We start from the raw sequence: 23,365 nt of genomic DNA, 5'->3' as shown, positions 1-23,365 counted from the left end.
ATTTGTTACCTCTTTGTGTAGTGTGAGCTTTTACTGCTGAAGGAGAATTCTGCAAATGCCACTCAGGAAAGTTTCAATAATAGATCTCTGAGAAAATGTTATCAGAGATTTTTATAGTAACAAATTTAATTGTCTTTTGAGTCTTCAAAAGTGATCAAATATCCAATATGCTTCATTTTTAACAAACCATATAAATATATACTTATATAAATATACATATGGTATTACCTATACCATGTATTATATGCTGTAATAACCATAATGTTTATTATAGTATATACTATAAAACAAATTCATATAAATAATTTTGAGTATTTACATATAATTTAGACATTAATTAAAGGAAAAATATAATTCCATATGGTATTTAAACTCTAAAACTTAAGCTCAAATAGTGGGAGCTGTTGACAGTAATTACCTTATTATATCTAGAAAGTAACATTTTCTTAAACAGATATAAATATTTATTAAGCCCTTCCTTTGAAATTGATGAAAGAAAAAACCAATATTCTGGTGACTTTAATAAATGTTTTAAATGTGATGCTTTGCAATGACTAACAGAGTAAGGTGCCTAGCTTGAAGGTCATTCTTTCCATCTCATTCAGCTTGAGAGGCCTCAGGTCTTGTTTGTCTTATTAACAAAAGATTTTCTTCAGGTTGTTTGATTTAGTGTCTTTATAATGACAAATAAATGGTCTGTAGACTGGCTACCTACTTACATACCTATTATACATGCACTGATTCACTCAGTTTTACTATGACAATATTATGATAGAAAGAAGAAAGAAAAACATGTCAAGGAAAATGTATTAACATATGCCTAAGCAGTTATATTAATTGAGCATTAAATTTAGTTTTTGGCATCCTGGCAAAATAAAAATGAAAGCATGATAGATTATCTAATTGTCATGATCTGATAAAAACAATATACCAGTTCTTTGAATGAGATAATTTTTTTTCCTGATACTAAATCATCCAGGCAATGTATCAATTTAATGGACAATATAATATTAGATAGAACTCTTAAGTCATATCATGATGGCTTATGGAGGGAACCTATCAATACGGAATTAAGGTCACATCAAAGTGGGTTTGTTGCTAATAACTTACCCACAGTGGGATAAGTTATTAGCCTTTTGGTCTAAGAAAACTCATTTTTCAAGTGGTTATTTCAGTAATGGTGAATATATTCAGTTTTGGAAATAAAACTGGACATTTAATATATAAATTAGCTTCTTCAAGCATTCAGTCACAAATATTTACAATGACATCCACATTTTGATGGGCTTTTTTTTTTTTTCTAGGGCAATTGGCAATCTGTAATCTGCTTGACCTTCCTCACTTATATATACTTCATTTTAGCAAACATTTATGAAGCAACAACCTACCTTTTCCAGACACTTTGCTGGAGCCAAAGGTCATAAGAGATGGGCACTGCTCATTTTTCTCAGTTACAAAGCTAGTTTTGGCTTGCCTTACATGCTGACACTCCCACGGTAGTGAACGTGTCTGTGCCAAAAGGACAGTTTCGTACTAAATTCACTGTGGCAGCCTACTAACAGAGAGGAAATTTTCAAGTGTCTTTCCTTTTGTAAAGAAATTTGTAGACACCTAATAAACAAGCTGGAGTGTATGTTTCTAGTTATTTTAATTTCCTTTCAGTAGGAATAGACTCATGAAAATTCCAATTTGACATTCCAAGTGTGCCATTTCTGCAGACTTCACATAGATCTCCTTTTTCCTGCATTATTCAAATATATAATTCAAAGCTCAATTTTATCAGTATGTTCTCAATATTCAGGTGCACAACTGGATATATCTGTCATTTCTCTCTCTCCAGAATCATTTGGTCTAAACTGATTGTTTCAGTGTATCAGCATTAGTCAACCTTAATCCCCCAACGATAACATTGGGAAGAATGAAATAAATCAGCGACTCTAATCCCTCTTTCTTTCATATCACTCTTTTTGAGAGTGGGGAGATTAGCTTTGATAGTGGATTACTGGATGCCACATGTTCTCACTGAAATATCACAGATTGGATTTTTAGCACAAAAAATACATTTTTCTGATCTGTAAACAGCACCAGCTGAATCCATATCTCTCATGAATGTTCTGTTACAGCCTTGTGTGTTTTCTCCATCATGCAGCCAGTTTAGTATAATTCCCTTTGAACACAACTTCCAAGAGCTTGCATCTGTCACTTGGAGCTGAATATCATGAAGCTTCACCACCATTCTGAGCAACTGGAACTTGGTTACATGGCTGCATTTCCTGACTTAAGTTTCAATAAAATGTCTTTAAGTGGCTTTAAGCTGGTTGACTCCAGCTTACATAGATGTACTGCTATCAGATATCTTTTGAAAGCTTATTTTAAACCTCAAAATGGCAGCTACAACACATATGTTTGTACGAGGTAAAGACTCTGGTCGCTAGGGTTGGATTTGACATCTCACCATTGTGGGTAGGTATAAGCAAAATGAAATTGGTTAAGATTAATCATTTTATCAAATTTCATGTACTGTTGGTTGGCCAAGGAAAAATTGGCCCCCAGAAAGTATGACTAATGTCTAGAAAAGAACATTCCACTCAGTATTATAATTTTACTATGATCATGCCAAATCCAATTCAAATATATCCAGATGTCTGCTGTATCAAACCATTTAATTGGCCAGATATCTTTGAGAGACAAGGTTTCCATCATCTCAACTGAAAAACAAACAAACTAACAAACAAAAAACCCACAAACATTGCCTTTATTCACCTATTCACTCACTAATTTGTAAAACATTAAACATATTATAAAAAAGTGAGTTTAAGAGGAGACCAGGAAGATGAGTTGATATTTCTTTGGTCAGAATAGCCTGAGTATTGGCAAACAATCACAGAAGGAAAGTCTAGGAAGCCCAACACAAAAGCTGCCCTAGACGTCAGGAGGTAATACTAGACTCTAGAGCATGCAGCCGCTTTCGATAAGATAAGAGAATAGCGGTGTGCAAGACACTATGGCAGATGGACTTATGAAACTCAAGCAGTACAACAAGGTCCCTACAGTTTTCAGGAAACTCAGATTAACTGAATCCTCTAAATAAGATCCACAGGCATTCTACAAAGGATGGTGGGTCTGCAAAAAGTGAGGATTGTGACAAGAATTGCTCAGTATTTAGAAGCACAGAAAATACCAGGACAATGTCTTCGGGACCAACTACGTAGAACCAGGCCAAACTTCAAGGTTAAATGTACAGTCTTCCACAAGACCATCCTTAACATCAGACACTAGCCACAAACCCAAGTTCCAAGGACCACCCTCACTTCTGACCAACTGCCTACAAATTAGAGGGTGCTCACTACCTGCTCAGGTTTGATCATTATTATAGTGACTCATAGAACTCAGGAAAGTGCTATAATTATTACAGTTATGCTCTTATGTGCATAAGCAATTATAATAAGATATGAAACTTTTATAATTATAACAAGGAGGATTCAGATCAAAACCAGACAAACAAAAGACACATAGGTCAAAGTCTCAGAGGATCCCAAACTAAAAGCTTCCAGTGTTCTCTTCTTATAGATTCAGGATATGTCACCCTCCCAGAACATCAATGTGTAATAATATGCTCAGAGTATTGCCAACTAAGGACGCTCTGTTGGGTTTGGTGTCCAGAGTTTTTACTGGGGTTTCATTATGTAGGGCATAATTGATTGAATCATCGGTCATGCAGCTGGACTCAGTTTCTAGCCCTCCTCCTTTTCCCAGAGGTTGAACTGGCACCACGTGGCTCAAAGGTGGAACCCATTAATTATATATGTGGTTTTTCTGGCCTGGTCAACCTCTATCCAGAATCATCTGTAATTATCACAGACTATCTAGAGTCCCACCATGAGTCACCTCATTAGCGTAAATCACACGGGTCCACAAATAGCAAAGATACTCCTATTACTTGGGGGATTTCCAAGTATTTAGAAGCTACTTTCCAGGACTGGGGACAAAAGCCAGACAAATTTTTATTACAGAAAAACCAGCCACTCTACTGAGCTAGTGGGATTGGCAAGACTTCAGGGATCAGAAGAATGCTTTCTTTCATGTCCTATGAGAACTCAGTTCACTTCATGCAACAATCCAATACCTTGGAAGGAGGAAATTGAGCATGGGGAGTGGATGAAAAGAAAGAAGGCCTTGGGAAAACTGGTCCTTCACATGAAATACTTTATATCACTCTACTCGGGAGTCGAACTTGGAATAGATGTTTTAAAAAGTGGCTTTTCTTTTTACTTCAAGATTAAAAGGTGTTTAAGGAAAATTAGAGCACTCATTGAAAATAAAGAAGTTAGCTTTTTTCTCCCATTCATTAGAAAGTAATATGAGTATATTTGTGATGACATTTTGTACTTTTTGAATATATGTCTGCCACAAATCTAGGAGCTGCAGATACAATTGACGAACAAAATAGCATCCCTGCTCTTATGTGCCTAAGCAATTATAATAAGATGTGAAACTTTTATAATGAGTAGTAAAAAAAGTAAATAAATAAGAGTAGTAAAGTGTCCTATAGGAACACATAGACAAGGCATGTAACAAAATCCTGGCAGGTGTGATCAGAAAGATTCCCAGAAAAAGTAAGCCTAACATGAGACTTGAAGAACGGATCAATATTCTATAGTGAACGTAGTCTTAGAATTATAAGCAAACCACAGAGGTTTCAGTGTTTCATTTCAAAGACATTGATTACCTGTAGACTCTGATCCCAGCATGGGAAGGAGTCTGAGAGCATCTTTCAGATTATCCAGATTGTCCTCATTTTTCCAGTCTAAACTCATATGACCAAACGTCCTTGTCACAGAGGGTAATGTGATTGTAGGTCTTCTTCATGGTGGCACAAGAGTCTCTCCTTGGATCTGTTTAGTTCAGATGTTCATCAATATGCAGATAAAGATTTAGAGAGTATAATAATAAATCTGTGATTAGCATAAAACCGAGAAGGATAATGAGTACAGTATAAGACAGAATCGAGATTTGACAAGATTTTGAAAGGCTGGAATAATTTAATAATGAAATAAAACAAGTAGCCCCTGGTCCAAGGAACAATGGTAAGAGTGGGAACACCACAAAATACAATTAGCAGATCAGTGGTGAAAAGAACTAGACATTAAGGATTTAGTAGCACACTTACTAGCAGACACAGTGTGCCTGTCAAAATACCAATGCAACCTTACGGGCTTTGAAACAAAGGATGAAAACTACTTTGCTGTCTGTGCTCTGTTTGTAATATTAGATTTGGTTCTGGGCACTATACTTAATTTACAGAAATTGGTTCTGCCCTCTGGTTTAAAGAATCAACTATATGAAAACAACTAGCAGCAGATTTGAAATGCCATCAGTTGGGAGACAAAAAAAGAAGTCTAGAATATTGTAGACAGCTTACTCAATAGGATTACATTAGCATAATAAACATTTCACATTTCACGGGTACTTACTGTGTAAATCATTGTGGCACATAGAGCAGACACACTGTCTCTTGATCTTGAGTTCATATTCCTGAATATATATGAAATTTAGTTTGATTATGACCCAATAAAGGCAAAAATATATTAGAACAGAAAAATTATCCATGAAACACTGGGTTCAATATTGAAGATGCCTGCAATTTGGAGAAACAGCAATGACTTGTAAATTATGTTAAGTCACGTAAAGGGCAACTAGAAAAAAAATAATAAGGGTTTAAGCAAGGTGTAATGTGTGTCAATTCTTGACTCCCCACAAAGATTAACCCACCCTTCAGGGAAAAAAAACACAAAACTGATCAGTCAAAACCGTTTACTAAACGTATTACAGAAATGTAAAACATTACCTTTGCAAACTCTTTAATAGTATCAAAGTGGGAGAAAAAGGAAGGGTATTTATAGGTTCTAGTCCCTGGACTCCAGTAGTTTAATGGTAAGATTTTGAAGGCTAGGAAAATGATTGAGAGTTCATGTCAGAGTTCGTGGCATAATCGTTTAAGATTACTGGACAAAGCAAGGCCAAAGTCTCCAAGACAGTCTTGATAAAATGATAAGCAACTTTTTCATCCAGGTGAGCAGGTTGTCCTGATTAGATAACTATTTGCCCAGATGACCAAACTCAGGTAGGTTAGTTTGCAAAGCTTTCCTGAAGCTATTATTTGATTAGTTAGCAGTCTTATCTCCCTAAGTAAGAATTTTCTGAGCAAATACTTCAGTTACGTTGCCACAGGTTGTCTCAGTATTTACTTTTGGTTAATATCCAGATGAAGCTGGAGAACACAGCAATGCCATTTTTGTAGTTATTCAGCAAGTAGAGAACAGACCAGTACCCAAAGTTTTCTTTGGCTATAGAAACTGAGGACAATACATACACCAAGAGGATTTAAAAGTTTCACTACTTGAATTAACGTATCCAAGGAGAGCAGAGTAAGCCTTTCAAGTAAGTCCTAAGTGGCTTGGGAGAGCAAGAAAATGAGATTGGTTCAGAGTTTTTATTGTGGTGCTGACTTGAATAGACGTTTCTCCAAAAAACACATATCAATGGACAACTCGAACATAAAATAATGTTCAACGTCACTAGCAATCAGGAAAATGCAAATCAAAACCACAATGAAATATCACTTCACACCTGTCTGGATGGCTATTACAAATATAAATATAAAGAGGGTGCCAAAAAAATGTATACACCTTTTAAGAATACAAAACTGTATTAAAATGGTAACAATATATACTGATAACAAAAGATGAATACAAGTCACGTTTGACTTCTGCAGTTACAAGAGCTGCTCAAAGTGGTAACCTCAGCATCCAGACACTTCTGATTACGGCGAATTACTGCTTGAGCAAAGTGTCCGTTTGTATACATTTTTTTTGGCACTCCTGGTGTTAAGCCATATTTAGGCCAGGAGCAGAAACCTTATCTTAAAAGCCATTTTGTCTTGATCCTGTCTTGCTTTACCTCGTAGGGGCGTGTGATCAGCGGGCCTGGACCTGGGTGGTCCAGACGGAGACCGGGTGCCAGAGTATGATGCTGGGGGACTTGGTCATGCCCTGAAACCCTTTGTCAACGAAAACCCCCTGAAGCGTTGAAGGGGGAACAGCTCATTTACCACCTCCTGTAAAACTCCATGCCCCTCTTTGCTTGGAGATGTTAAGATCTTTTCCCTCTGCTCTAGCTGACCTCTCGCAGGTCAAACACACCAAATAAATTCTAATAGACCAAATGAGACTCACGACTCATTCCTCCCGCCATGCCTAACACTCAGTATGTATATAAAAAAGAAGATAACAAGTGTTTGCAAGTATGTGGAGAAATTGCAATGCTTACACACTGTTGGTGGAAATGCAAAATGGTGCAAACATTATAGAAAACAGTATGGAGCCTTCTCAGGAAAATAAAAATAGAACTGCTATATAATCCACTAGTCCCACTTCTGAGTATGTATCCAAAAGAATTGAAATAAGGATCTCAAAGAGATATTAACATTCCCATGCTCACTGCAGCATTATTCATGATAGCCAATATGTAAAAACAACCTAAGTGTACATCAATAGATAAATGGACAAAGAAAATGTGGTATATGCATACAATGGAATACTATTTCTTTCAAAAAAAGAAATTCTGCAATATATACCAATATGGATAAACCTAGAGTACATTATGCTAAGTAAAATTAGCAAGTCACAAAACAACAAATACTGCAGGATTCCACCTATATGAGAGATCTAAAATAGTCAAATTCATACAGACAGAGTAGAATTGTGGTTGTCAGGGGCTGGAGAGAGGGGAAAATTAAGGGTTACTAATAATAAGCATAAAATTTCAGTTATATAAGATGATCTCTTCTAAAGATCTGCTGTACAGCATGCACTTATAGTCAACAATAACACAGTATACACTTAAAAAGTGTGTTAAGAGACAGCTGGTTAGCTCAGTTGGTTAGAGTGCAGTGCTCTTAACAACAAGGTTGCTGGTTCGATCCTGGCATGGGCCACTGTGAGCTGCACCCTCCACAATTCGATTGAAACAACTACTTGACTTAGAGCTGATGGGTCCTGGAAAAATACACTTGAAAAAAAAAAAAAAAAGAAAAGAAAGAAAAAAGAGAGAGAGAGACCCCAGACAGCTCTCTCGATCCTTCTGCTATATGAGAAGGTGGCCATCTAGGAACCAGGAAGCAGGTCCTCACTAGACACCAAATCTGCCGGCACCATGATCTTGGACTTCCAAGCCTCCAGAACTATAAGAAATAAACTTTTTAAAAAAAGAAAGAAAAAGTGTGTTACGAAGATACATCCTATATTAAGTGTTCTTACCACAATAAAATAAAATTTTAAAAATAAGTAAATAAATAAAGTGCTGAAAAATATGAAAGAAAAAATGTGGTTGAAGTGAGGGCCCCACATGTGGGACGCAGCTTGTGTGATTTCAATCTCTCTTTAGCAGGAGAATGAATAGAAGAATGGCTCCTGGAGGGAGTTCAACGAACTAAATCTTAAATTAGAAGCTATCCAGGACGCACTGGAAAAGGAAGTTTCCATTGTGAACAGGAGGAAAAAGGGGGTTCTATAAAAAGTAACCTCACAGGGTGATCTGATCATAAATTCCTAACTGGGCAGGTCATGGTGGGAGTCACGCCCCAGTCACATAACTTCTTTAGTAAAAGGTTTATCTTTGCCTTAAAACAAATACTGCAGGATTTGTTGTCCATTGTTTCTGTGCATCTAGGTTAACACACCTTCCAAATAAACCTTAACCACCCTCAAGAAAGCAGACATTCTTGTTAACTATCCTGGCATCTAATCTTTGTCTTGCTCTCTCCCACCTCCCTGTAACCTTCCATCCCTTCTTTAATTTCAAATGAATAAAAGAAGCTGCAAAACTGTTATTCTCTGCAGCACTTGAGATCTTGCTCCCTGGCACATGTCATCAGTGTGATTCAAAGAAACTTCTCTAAAAATTCTCTGCAGGTTTGGATGTTTCTTTCATCGATTCCATCAATAGGAATCTGTAAGGTCACACAGGCATGAGATGATTAACTTATTACTGAATTTTGGAGTATTGGGTTCAATCTAGTTAAGTTTTTCTTAATTGCATAGGCTTCATTTCAGGGACTGAAATGTACATAAAGCCACCAGGGGAAGGCAAACAGTAGAGTGGTGAGGAAAGCAAGTATGCAAATACTAGAACCAGACAGGCTTTTAAAACTGACTTTATCAGTATTCTTAGAAAAACTGGTCATCTGTGATGTCATAACATAATTATTGATGCTTCATACTATTCTTCTAAAAAGACAAAAATTACCAGGTGGATATAAAATACTCTCAAATGATTTCAGGCTAAAAGGAAAAAACAAAAGGAACGAATGAAGGCACCTGAATAGGTCACGCTGTCATTACCAAAATTTCATTTTTTTAAGTACCAGAATATATTTGCTTTTTCACATTTAGACATTCAAAAACAAATACAGACACTACAGAGTTGCTTCAATAAAGGAGTGTTGAACTTCTCCCATGATAACTTTTGTTATGTTCAAAGCAATTACTTTTGCTGTCATTCATTACTTTTGCTGTAAATCATACTACCATTGAAGACTGAAAAAATATATATCAAATACATTTCTGGGAATTACAACATAAACTGTATGCAAATAATCCCACATGTTCTAAGGGCCTGTCTTCTATTTGTTAGTATTAATGCTTCAGTTTTAATATGTTAAGTGTTGTTTTGGTTTTATTTCATTTTCTAGAAACTGAAGCAGAATCTGTCTATCAGCTTTAGTATAAAACAGCTGTGTTAATACCTATGGTCCTGGGGGGGAAATATCATTAGCGCACTTAATAAAAACATTTCCTTCTAAAAATGAAAAACATTGCTATAATAATTAATGTAAATGATACAACTGACAGTCTTTTGAAGATTAACATTTAGATGTAGCCTTCCTAGGCAGGCTTTGGAGTTGTGATCATTTAATTATCTCACACAAGGGACATATGGATCCTTTAATAAAATATGTGAATCATAAAGACTTCTTGTTTCTTCTGTATGCAAATACTCTACAGTAATCAGGTAATGATCTGTTTGACTATTGCCACTGCAGGTCTGCTCTTGCTATGGCTGTAACTACTTAACCACCAACAAAGTCTTATCGAGGTCCATTCATTGATTCTCTAGAAAATTAGTAAATAAAAACACACCCACTCATTCTAGTAACATCATTTAAATATTCATATGATTCATAATTCTTCTAAAACACAATAATCTCCTGTGGGATGGAGAGAAATATTTTTATATTTCTGCACAGTTAAAGCTCTCTGAGTAAATTTTACAGAAATTTAGAACACAGGCAAGTTTGGGAAGATAATTCATGACTGATTTAGATAGTAAGAAAATGCTAGATAAAATTATGTGGGGAGTTGGAAGATGACATCTGGGATGATGAAGATATAGTATGAAGACACTGTAAAGCTGGAGACACGTTCTTACTTTTCCCTGGAGAGATTTATAACCATTCCAAAGGATTAAGTCAAAACATCCTTCCCAAAGAGCAAAACTCTCAGGTTCTTTTTTCTGCCTTCCTCACTCACAGTATAAAACCGTACATGGAGGATAAAACAGTATATGAAGCATCTCGTTGCTTCATCCCATGGTTAAGGAATTGGGGCACCAAGAAGCCACATATTTATTTGTTGTGTGTAAATAATAATCTTCTCTGACTGGAATTGGTGTGTGTATTTAGGATAATATTAATCAATGTTATTAAATTAATCAATGATATTAAAGACCTTACTGCTCTCCTTTGTTTTCCAAGATTTAACTTTTTGGCTGTTTTTTTCACATAGTATTGATTTCCTCATTTCAAATACAGATTTTTTTTACTGCTTAAGTTCAAATGCAGTTAGAAAAACAAGCCATTCTACATCTTTCAGTGATTTTAATACCAGAAATTAAATGTTTATGTGACTTTTGGGAAAGTTGGGGACAAAAGTCTAGAAAAAGCCAACGAAGGTCTTACCTTAAGCATGTAAACAAGTGCATCTTTTTTGCTCACCTGAAAGTCACTGTAAATCTCAAGTATCTCTGGACCATTCCATTCAAGTATCTCAATTATTAGCACCAAGAAGATCATTTTCTTTCAAGTGCAGGTTTCCTGAAATCTCACATCAGTCAAGTATCTGTCTTCAATTGCCATGTAAATAATAATGGCCTGTCCTTCTCCTCTGCCTTTCAAATCTCACAAAAGTGCCATTCAATGGATGAAGAAAATGGAGAGGAGGCATCTGGAAAACATGGTACCCAACTTCTACTTGTTAGAGAAGATCTTACAAGGATTTGGACATTATGCCTGTCAAGTTGACGATATACAATCTAGCCCTTTATCACTTCCCGACATATCAAGTCTAGATATGATCTGTTGTACATAATGATATACTTTATTTTAACTCCCTTAAACTTCTCCTTCTTCATCTCTCCTATCATAGTTAAGTTGTAATTTTGGTTAAAATCTATATTGAATGTTTACAATAACATAATTCTGTAAATTTATCTACTACAAAGAAAAGTAGTCTTTATGACAATACTTCCATTTCTTAAAACTTTTGTTTTCCCTGAAGTTGATAATTGCAGCATTTTTTCATTTGCTTTGTTATTTTTATATCTACCACTATTAATAAACTCAGAGTTCTTAAACAACTTTCAGTACTATTTTCTGCATGATCAAATGAATCACATACTTTATTAGTTCTAGTTTTCTCCCATTCTTCACTCCATGACATTCCTTCTAGAATTTCTCTGCTACAATCTGAACTAGTTGTTCTCTTGTCCCACTGCAGAGATTCTTATCTAGGATTGCTCCTTCCTGTTCTCCTGTGCTGAAAACCCTGATTCCGTCTAGGTTTTTCTCTTCTTTCTTAGTTTACCTTTTCATGTTGATGAAGCATATTCTCTAATAGCTGACCAAGAGTGTAGAGATGGTTATAGTATGGGAAGAAATATGCATGAGAAAAATTATAAACTAGTAGACTTTATTGTAAGGTAATATTGTGATAAGTAGGCTTTATTTGTGGACCACTCCCCTCCATATCAGTATCTAATACATTTTTTTCTGCAACCAGTTTTTGTGCAGAATAACATATTGAGAAAGGGAATCAGATGTGGCAACGTGAGTTCCAAGATCATGTGGAAATGGACACTGCAGGTTTTACCATTTTATAAACAAACTTTCACTTAATTCCCTTATTTTCAGCCATCTAACTCACCTTTAACTTCCATGATATCTGGTGTTCCTGAATTGTTTCCCTTATTGTTTTAATTTCCTCATAAGATAGAATTCTGGTCAGAGATTTTGGGGCAGGGGTGGATAAGCAGAGAAGGAGAGAGTAAGTTGCCTGTCTTCTGGTTTAGAGAAGGGTTCAAGGATCTACTGTTCTCTATATGGATTTCTACCATCCTCCAGTTTTCACTCCCACAACTTTCTGTTTCTTCTATGGTACAGCTCGCACAAAATCCTGAGCCTCACCTCTTTTTCTGCCAGACAAATGAGTTTATTTCTCATTAACTTCCCTTTAGGTAGTCTCAGTTGAATAACAGCAGCAGCTCCCACCCTACTCAACAAAGAGCAGAGGTTTGGGGTTTAGATTGTCATTCAGACTCACAAAGCACAATAGTTTTCACCAACAGCAAGGTTTATTTGAAATTAAGAAAGAATCTATAAGAGGAATCCTGACAAGTACAACAACGTAATCAAGGTTTCATGACTCCTAAGTGTGGTTAGGGGAGATGATGTTGAATGGGTGTGAATCACTTAATCTCCAGGAAGCTCTGGGGTCCCTGTGGCATTTTTGATATTACTGGTGATCCAGACACTTGTATTCCTTCCCTATTGCTGCTGAAACTCATTATTTATAAGTTATTCATCAATTACAGGATACTAGTCAATTAGGAAACAGCCAATTAACAATCTTTACAACTAGGTACAGAGGCTTGGTTCAAACTCAGGAGTAATCTCATTTTTCTTGGATCTGATATATTCTTATGTATTTCTGTTTCTACATTACTAAAGTTTCTGTGTAAGTTTCCTATGACTGCCGTAACACAGTATTCTAGACTGGGTGACTTAACAGAAATTCACGTCCTCACAGGTCTGGAAGCTAGAAGTCCAGATCAAGGTGTCAGCAGGTTTGGTTTCATTCTGAGGCCTTTCTCTTTGCCTTGGAGGTGGCTGTCCTCTCCTCCCTTGCTTCTCTGTGTGTCTGTGCCCTAATCTCTTCTTCAATGTTCGGAAAACTGACTCTTTAAAAAATAAAAGCATAAGGCCTGAAAATTTATCTTCCATTTCTGAGCGAAAGCTTTCTGTTTAATCAAGAATTCTTTATCCAAACATTTTACCTGGCTAATTTATGAATATGTGACTGTTTGGAATATAAGTCATAAAGTTTTCATTTTTTGACAGAGATTTTGAGAGTCAAATAGTAGCTTTTACTTCAAAGCATAAACCATCCCCACAATAATTTACACTTAAGAGTCTGTACTGAATAAGAAAAACATTTAAATATCCCAGAAGATAATGCAAATCATTAACTCTTAGAAAACTCCAAACCCAGTGATTTCAAACATGTCAAGACAATTTAACAAAACACACCAGAAATCTGTTGAGTAGATAATTTAACTGTGCCAATATTTCATTAGTTTAACAGACCTATTTATTTAGGAAGACCCTGTAGCCTTGTAAAAGACATTTCATTTTGTGTACCATAGCTGACTGCCATTATGCACCTATTAAATTACCATTTCACTCCAGAATGCATTTTATCTCATAATCATGAATTATAGTAATAGGTAGACAGGTATAATCAAATTTGCTGTATGGGATGTTTCATTTCTTCCTTGTCAATTTCTTTGGTTATAAGAGAAAGCGAAAGTCATATTTGGATGTGTAGTATAACTGTAGAGATTTTTTAACCCTCATTTTACTTTTTTTTTAATCTGTAAAAAAATTTTACACTATTTTTAGACCTATAATATTTATGCTGTCAGAGGTCATGACAAAACATTTAACAACATAGTCAATGAGAATTTTCTCAGACATTCTATCAAAAAAAGTATTCGGTTAATTAAAAAAAATTTCACTGCAAAGTTGAATTAATTAAAAGGAGCCAAAATAATGCAAAAAAAAAAAAAAAGCCAAAACATAGTATAAAATGTCTAACTTCTTTTTGTAATGTCATAAGGAATATAAAGTGAAATGTGTGACTTCTCCATTGGTAATCATAATATCAAGACCAACGTTATATAATGGGCATATACAAGTGTGTGTTATTCAAGGTTTTTCTTTATCATTATCTACATCAAATTTTTAAAAAATTGAATATTTTAAGGGTGAAAGGAAAGAAAAGAGAAAAATTGAGAGCAAGTGTAGAGGAAAAAATAGTATTTATTGTAAAAGTCTTGGTGTCAAATATACAAAATGAATTCTACAACTATTATTTTACTGCATGAGAGGAGGCTATTTGGAACCCAACCGCAATCCTTTCTTGGAACATGGGTCTAACCTTGTTGTGCATACATTTCCTTATCTGTCAAATGGAGACAAAGCGGTAGTAAGTCCTACTCAGAAAGAAGCAGTGAAAAATTCATGTTTTTTGTTTGTTTGTTTGTTTGTTTGTTTGTTTGTTTTTTGCCTGAGACCATTTCCCATGTTCTATGGTGTAGAGCAAGTAAAACCAAAGCAGAAAGCTGCTCCATTATTTTTCTGAAGAATCAGAGGACAGAATCCAAGGTTGCCAGAGCACCTCGAAAAACAAATATCACAGAATGCAGGGAACCACAAAGACAGCCTCCAAATTCTGCACTTAAAGTCTACCAAATTTTTGACTGATCGTTGAATTATGTATGTCTGAGGATATTTCAAGACCTGAGTTAAAAGCAACAGCTGAAAGGATAAAAGAGCTGATCAGAAATTTAAGCTCCTGATAAGAAACATGTTTTAGAGTTCAGTCCAACTAAATTAACTGCTCATAAGAACAACACCAAAAAAAAAAAAAAAAAAAATCAAGAACAACAAAAAACAAACATTCTTCAGTGGGGAAAAAAAAAGAAACAAGAATCCAGAATCTCTACAACATATTATCCCCAATATCAAGTATGCAATAAAAGTTATTAAACATGTGAAAGAAAAACAGAGACATCGTATGGGAAAAAGTGGTCAATAGAAAGCAACCCTGATATGACCCAGATGTGGTGTTTAGTAGACACTGATATTATAAGTATGTTCAACGACTTAAGGGAAAGTATGCTAATAAGAATATAGAAAAACTCAACAGAATTAAAGGAAAATTCTAGAAGTGGAAAGTAAAATATCTAAAGTGAAAGCAAACTGGAGATGACAGAAAAAAAAAGTTTGGTGATCTTGGGTATAGATAAATAAAAATTATCTAACCTGAAGAACACATAGAAAAAAAAAAATTTTAATTGAAACTTGATGATCTATGAAAAATATTTAATGGCCTAATATTATGTAACTGGAATCCCAAAAAGGGAGGCTAGAGGGAATGTAGAAGAAAAAACATTTTAAGAAAAAATAGCCAAATATATCCCAAATATGGTGAATTTAAAAACCCAATGAAGTCCCAAGTGTGATAAATACAAACATAACATACATGGCATACCACAGTCAAACTGCTCCAAATTTGTATTTAAGGAAAAGTCTTAAATGCAAACTTACTAGGAAACAACACCGTGAATAATGTCTCATCAGAAACAATGAAGTGAAGAAGAGAATAGAATGATATCTTTAAAATTCTGAAACAAAGATGATACTCATAATTCTGTATTCGGGAAACAAAATTTCAAAAATGAAGGCAAAATAAATGCACCTACAGATACACAAAAGCAAAGAATGTGTTTGTTGCTGGTGGACTTGTGCTGTAGAAAACGACAGTCCAAGCTGAAGGATAATAACACTAGATATAACTACAAGAACAAATAAATATCATTGAAAACAGTAAATAAATATTTAATTTTTAAAATTATTTTTATCTTATTTCCTTTCAAAGACACGTCTGTTTAAAACAGCAAAAATGTATTGTTTTCTAGGTTTTATAACATGTGTAGATAAACACAGCATAAAAGATGGGGTAAGTAGAAGTATAATCATGTATTTTTTTCTAAAGTGGAATAATATTAAGCCTTAATAGACTGTGATAACTTAAGGCCACATATTTTAATTCCTAATGTGACTACAAAAACTAATGGAAACAAACATAATTTACTGGGATACAGCCAGGATCTAAATATGGTTTGGTGGAAAAATCAGGTCTTTGGAATCAAGTAAACCTGGTTTAAATATTCCCTACCTACTGCTTATTAGTCATGAGTTGTTGTTTTTTTTAAGTAACACTCTATTTGAGGAGTCATTTTACCAGGTATGAACATAACCTCATAACTGTTTAAAGGGTAATAAGATAACATAAAAAAGTACCAAGTGAAGTGCCTATGATTCACTAAATAGACTTTAGTCATCTCCAACTTCCCTCTGTATCCCACAAATATGTGGGTCACTTCAATACCAATAGCAGCATGTCCTATAAGATTCCTTTTGCATCTCAATATGGTGGAAAAATAATGGCAGTACTGAATGAAGTATACGGAATTATGTATAAGTCAGTGATTGATATATCAAAAGAAAGCACATGTAAATTTGTTAAGAACATCTAATTTAAGTATGCTGACAAAAATATAGAGGAAATACAAAGGGATAAGAAGAGTGAGAGATTTATCTGAGAATAAGCATCATACAGGGAGGAACTGATGAAAGAGAGAAACTAAAGAAGCATTGAGATGAAAAGGTTGTTAATAGTCTGGGAGACAGAATGACATCTAGTCATCTCCCCTTAGAAACAGGTGCAAATAGGAAAACGGCAAAGACTTTTCATCTTTCAGTCCTTACAACTAAATGACTGGCTATGTGAAGAACCAATCGTAAACTTGAAATTATAGCCTCATTATCAAGTTATATGCTTTATTAAATATTAAATTCTACCTTAACATGACAAAGTGAATTGCATGGATACATAAAAATAAAGCTAGCTATTTTTAAGAATATAGCTAAATTATAATTATTTATTTTATCTACAAACTCATGATTATAATTATGGAATAAATAGCCCTCAGATTATAAGCCCTAAGAAAAATCCTAAGAGTTGAAAAGAAATTGTAGTATTTTGTGAGTAGCTTATATAATCACTTAAATTTTGATAATTAGATTGTCTGTGATTTTTTTTCTTAATACATAGTCATATATCACCTTTAGAATATGGAAAAGCCCAAAATATTGTTAATTTTTTTTTATTTTAACTTATCACAAAATTTTCAACTTGGAATTATTTTATTCAGTACTATTATAATTTGTTGTAAGGCTCAATAATTCAGACATTGATGGTAGTAGTGTGCTGAAGTCACTGTTTCTTTCTGCATCTGGCACATTCTTTGCATCTCTACTGAGAATGCTTGGAAGTGGGGGGAGAAAAAAAACCTAAATCCAATTTCTGGGAAACATAAAGACATGAGATACAGGAGTTGCTGCCTTGGATGAATTGTCTTGCTTGGCATATTATCAAAATAGACTGTATTTTCTCTCCCAATTCATAGGGTTTCTTAAGAGATACATAAAATGAAAGGTGGAACGAGAACAAAAAAGAAAAAAGAAAAAAGGATGGCAGACAAAAGAAAAAGAGAATACAGTACACGAACGGGGAAGAAAGGAAGCAAGGAAGGGAGAGAGGAAGAGAAATTGAGTCAGACTTCATTTTTTTGGTGTTTCACTGCCCTTTCTCCTCTGCCCTACACATGAGTAAATTGATAAGAAAGTCTGGGTACTCCCCCTCCTTGGTGCCAGCAGGAGGTGCAATCTGTGCCAGCCTCTACCCTAGGAACCTTCACTCCCACTCCACCCCTGAACCACCATAAAAATCAAAGTCAGTCTCCTTTCTGCAGTCTCAAACTCTCTCCATCCCCGTCAGCTCGGGAAGCCCTTCTGCCCTCCACATAAAGACCTGGTATGTGAATAAAAAATATTTTTCCACCCTCTTGGTGTGTATGATATCATCAGTCTTGACATTGAAACCAAATTTTAGATGGAGGTCCATCTTGTACGTGTGAGATGACTACAACAGAAAGAAAGCAAAGAAGATAAAGGAAATAAAGTTGGTCAAAAGTTGGTGCTTTTAAAATTAATTTTGTTATCCCAAACAACAGAAGGATGGTCTCAACCATCTTCCTTCTCCAAACATGGAAAAATTGTTCTCAGCCCTACCCATAAGACCTATCTGAGAAACATGAATAACAATATGGAAAGAGAAATTTAAGTGATGACATTCTGGGCTACATTTGAGCTAGAGAAACCAAGCCAAGCCAAAATGTAGCAAACGCTTCCTTATAATTGGCTGCCAAGTGCCCAAGTTAGGTTAGCTTGGTGGCCTAAAGGAAACATAATTTGAATCATTATAAAATTATCACAGATGTTAGAATTAATTGGATAAGTTTAACATAACTACTTCAAAAATAATGGTTACTACCTTATCCATACTATTTTTAGGGTTAGTTTCAGGTAAGATTTTCCATAAGAAATTCTCCATTTTAGAATCCCATTTGTGTGTTGGATGTGTCTAACATTATAGATATTTGGATTACACAGAATCAATACCTAAAAGAGGATATACTAAGTTGTTTGTAATACTACCTCGTTTGCCTTTGCGAATGAACAAATAAATCTATTCCTATAGTACCTAGCATAGTGCTTTGTAGCTTTGGTAGTAAGTATATTTATTGAAATAACTACTCATTGCTCTCTGTAATCTAAGTTCCATTTGTCTACATTGATCACTGAAAGCCCAGATACCTTGACTTTATTGGCCTTGGCAGCCATGAAGATTATGTAACAAATTCCTTGTTCATTTTTATTTTAGTTTTAGTTTGCTTTCAGTTTTTATCATATTTTATATAGCCATAAGAAAAACTGATACCTCTTCAGATCAGCTGTTACAAATAACTGTACAATTTCCAGCTTATAAGGACTCATATGATATATCTATTTATATTTTCATTCACTAAACAATTATTACTTGGACATTTATTATGTGCCTAGCAGTGTGATCGGCACTAGGGATAAAAAGTGAACTAAAAGATAGAAAATGACTTTATCGTCTTGGAGTTTACAACCCAGTGGTGTAACAAACTTACCTAAAAGTGCATTTTTTTTTATATACCATGAAAAGCATTATGAAAGAAATGTAAGAAAGAAAATATAATTATATACATATATATATACATGTCTCTCTCTATATATATAGACATATATATATATGTCTATATATATGACTGACATTTGAGCTGAGCTCCGAAGCCTATGTGGATGACACCAGGTAAAGGGAGATAGTATATTGATTGATGGACAGGCAAAAAATCAGTCCAGGTGGTAGTGTCAAATGCTGCTCTTGTTCTTGTCACAAGAGATAAATTAAAACTAATCACACTCAACCATATTTTCAGATAGAAAGAATACATGTTTGTGGACTGAATGATTTAATAAAAAAATACAGATTTTTCTATTATGCTATATCTACTCTAAACTCTGGCTTAAATATCGGGAGATTAATTTCAGGGTAGAAATATGTTGTATGATACTCAGAGCTCTAAAAGTTGCCTCAAAGAACGAAAGTTGCATCCGTAGATTCCTTCCAAGGAAAAGATAAAAAACACTTAGTAACTTAAAATTTCTTATAATTGAGTAACCTTCAGCCTGACTGACAATTTAACATTCCAAATAAAAGGTAAGCTTTAATTTACTGGCTCAATATGAGTTGTTGGAAAATTAAATCATTTCCTCATTTGCATAACAAAATTTATTATCTGTAATTAACTAACCTTTAGAAAATTCATTTTTAATTTCCTCCTGTCACCATATCTGGAAAATGCCAAGTTAACAGGTATTAACATATAAGCAACTATATTAGTGTAGAAGCTACAGGAAGCATTAGATGGATGAGGCAGTCAACTCCTAAATTAATTAAAGAGTTGTCATCTTATCACATTGTTCACCTGAAAACATATGGAGAAATATTTTATATCATTGCTAAGTGACAGCAAAATCATACGACACCATTTTGTACACACTAATCAGCTAAAGTAATCAATTTAATCAGCGCTGTTTACTTGGAATTCCTGTATATTTACAATACCGTGTTTTATATCAAAACACATCCTGAATATGAAAATCCAATTGTCCTTATTCTAATTGTTCTCATTCAATTTTAATGTGCATATATTTTTGTCATTTAATTTCAGAAACAACAGTTTACAGTGGTATTTAAAAAAAAATTTAATGACATTTTAGAAATTAATTTCTTATTCCTCTCTACTCGTGATCTAAGGTGTGGTAAGGGAGAATTAAAATGTATATTCCTATCATAAAATTTGGTTTATTAAGTATATACATATATACACACATACATATACTATATGCATGTTTGGCTATAGACGTTAAAAATAAAATATTTTTTTTTAATAACAAAAATTAACACTGACATAACCCTTTGTTTTTCTCCAGAGTTCATCAAGCTCTGCTAACTGCTCTATCTAGTCATTACAATTCATAGAAAGAGAAGCAGTGAGCAGGTGGCATTATGAATTTAAATTAGATCCAAGGAGCAGAAGGACAGCAGGGGGTCCTCTATATCAGTTTCCTGAATGCATGACACCAGCAATACTGTATGCTTTCCAAACTAGTCAGGCCATTACTGTTCCGCAAACAATTTTACTTTTCATTTCACTAGAGTTCTTTATTTCCCTCAAGATACTAGTTTGTTCACTCATCAGACTCTTTTACTCTGACACAAGAAATCTAGGGTATTGATGATGAAAAATGTAAAATGAAACAAAGCAAAACAGATGCCTTTTAAAACAGTTTTAGAGGGTAACCCATGTTAATCTCTCCTTAAAGTCATATGTATATAGATATACACATACACACACAAAGCCAACATCTATAAAAATCAAGCCAACACCTAAACAATTGCACATATTACTTTTGTCAACAAAATTAAATTATAATATTTACTTAAATTTACATGAAGTAGAAAGTTCATATTACTTTTTAAAAATCAGACTTGATAGATTAGAATTTAGTTGTTTTTTGTTTGTTTGTTTGTTTGTTTGTTTGTTTATCATGCTTCAAAAGGTACTACAAGCCTTTCAAGGAATTCAACATCATCTCATTCCTTATTTTCAATCCCAAGAATTGGTAACACCATCTATGTAGATATCAATGCCAGAAACTTGGGATTTATCCATCAACAGTTATATTCATATCCTTCAGATCTCACATCCTAAAATTCTCTCTAATCCTCCCACTTATCTCCATCTCCACCAGATCCACCTTGATCCAAATTAACATCCCATATGGCTGGTTCCTGGATTACTAAAATACTATCCACAGCTCGAGTAGGGAATTCAAATTCATCAAGAGTTAAATTACTTTCTCATTTTTACAGAAATATCTTTAAAATGCTATTCTTGTTCTAATCCCATAGATTACAGGTAAGTGAGAAAAATATTATATCACATTATTTACATCAGAAGACATTTTAAAAGATTATTATTCAAACATATCAAAGCAGGCTTTTCTCAAGTCAATATTATAGGCCACTTACCACCTTATGTACCTGCCCACTTCACTCCCTCATGACTTTCCTCTGCCCCTGGAACTCCAGTGTTTTCTCTGGGCTTTTTATAACCTTGTGCTTATCTTTATCTTTGCACTTACCTCATTATATTGTCAATATCTGTTTAGATGGTCACTTCACACACTGCACTGCAAATTTTAAACACAAGGGACTCTGTCATATTCTTTTATTTCTAGGGTTTTGTGGTGTTCCGAAGATATAGGAGGAACTGAGTTAAATGCTGAATAAATCCATGAATTTGCTCTATCATTTCATTTTATGTCACGTTTGATTCAAAAGGAGTTATATTAAAGTCACTTACAATTGCTTTTCACAAGTAAAAATGCAAATGACTTTATAATATTTTATTTCTTAGGGGTATGACAGGTTTTTCTCTCCACAGTAACCAAATACCAAATCAGTATGCTTCCAGCACCAGTTCTCTAGTTCTCCAGCACCAACTCGGTGCCCAACTACTCAGTTGAATTTTGACACTAACTTCTGAAGTTTGTATCAGACCCCACAGGTTAATGACTCAATCCCACAAGATGCCCAGACTTGAGACACCAGTTGCAAATCGGGTGCCTAGGTCACCCACATTTCTGCCCGGCCAACTTTGAGAGGTCCCATGACCCCTCCTCAGATTCAATAATTCACTAAAATGATCCCCTGGACTGCCTGAACTCAGGAAAGCACTTCACTCAATATTGTTGGTTTATTATAAAGGATGCAACTCAAGGAACAACCAAATGGAAGACATGCATCGGACAAGGTTTAGGGGGACAATACAAGGTTTAGGGGGACAGCTTGTCTCCAGGCACTCCATGCTCCCTTAATGTGTTTCACCAACCAGAAGGACTCTGAACCTCTTTTAGGGAGGTTCTGTAGGTTTTAGGACATAGTATGATTGATTAAATTATCATCCATTGGTGAACTCTGTCTCCAAATACTTTACCCTCCTTCAAAGTTAGAGGGTGGGCCTGAAAGTTTCAACCCTCTAATCATAAGCTTGGTCTTTCTGGTGACTAGGACCCATCATAAAGCTGTCTAGGTTCCCCCTTTCATGCTCTCCCCATCCAGAATTCCTCATTAGCATAAATTCAGGCATGTCTGAAAGAGGCTCATTTCAACTAACAAAAGACACTCACTCCCATCACTCAGGAAATTCCAAGGAGCTCTGTGCCAGGAAATGGGGACAGGAACCAAATACATATATTTTTATTATATTATATGTAGATATGCAAACATCTTTCACACATATAATTCACTTCATTCAACTTCTTTTATTGTTATGACTTCCTACTTTTATTTTCTGTTTCCTCCTACTTTTTCTGTATTTAACTTGTTTTGTAGTTATAACTCTTTAAGCATAAACAATTATGTCAAAATTAAAGTTATACATAACAGGTACATAAAAGAAGCATGTAAAACATTTAAAGAAAAAAATAAATCTACAAAATACTTATATTAATAAGGTTTATTCAAATTAGTGTTTATTTATTGACTACCTTGAATGATCTTAACTCTATAAACAAAGTAATGACATAGCATTTAAAAGACAGTTAAGCATATGTAAAATCAATTTAATGTAAATATTATTTAAGAATAGAGGCTGAGTTTTATCAATATTTTATATTATCTACAGT

The sequence above is a fragment of the Rhinolophus sinicus genome, linkage group LG01 (assembly GCF_036562045.2).
Source record: "Rhinolophus sinicus isolate RSC01 linkage group LG01, ASM3656204v1, whole genome shotgun sequence".
Classification (NCBI taxonomy): domain Eukaryota; kingdom Metazoa; phylum Chordata; class Mammalia; order Chiroptera; family Rhinolophidae; genus Rhinolophus; species Rhinolophus sinicus.
The sequence above is the reverse complement of the archived record's forward strand: the minus strand, read 5'-3'. Positions refer to the sequence as shown.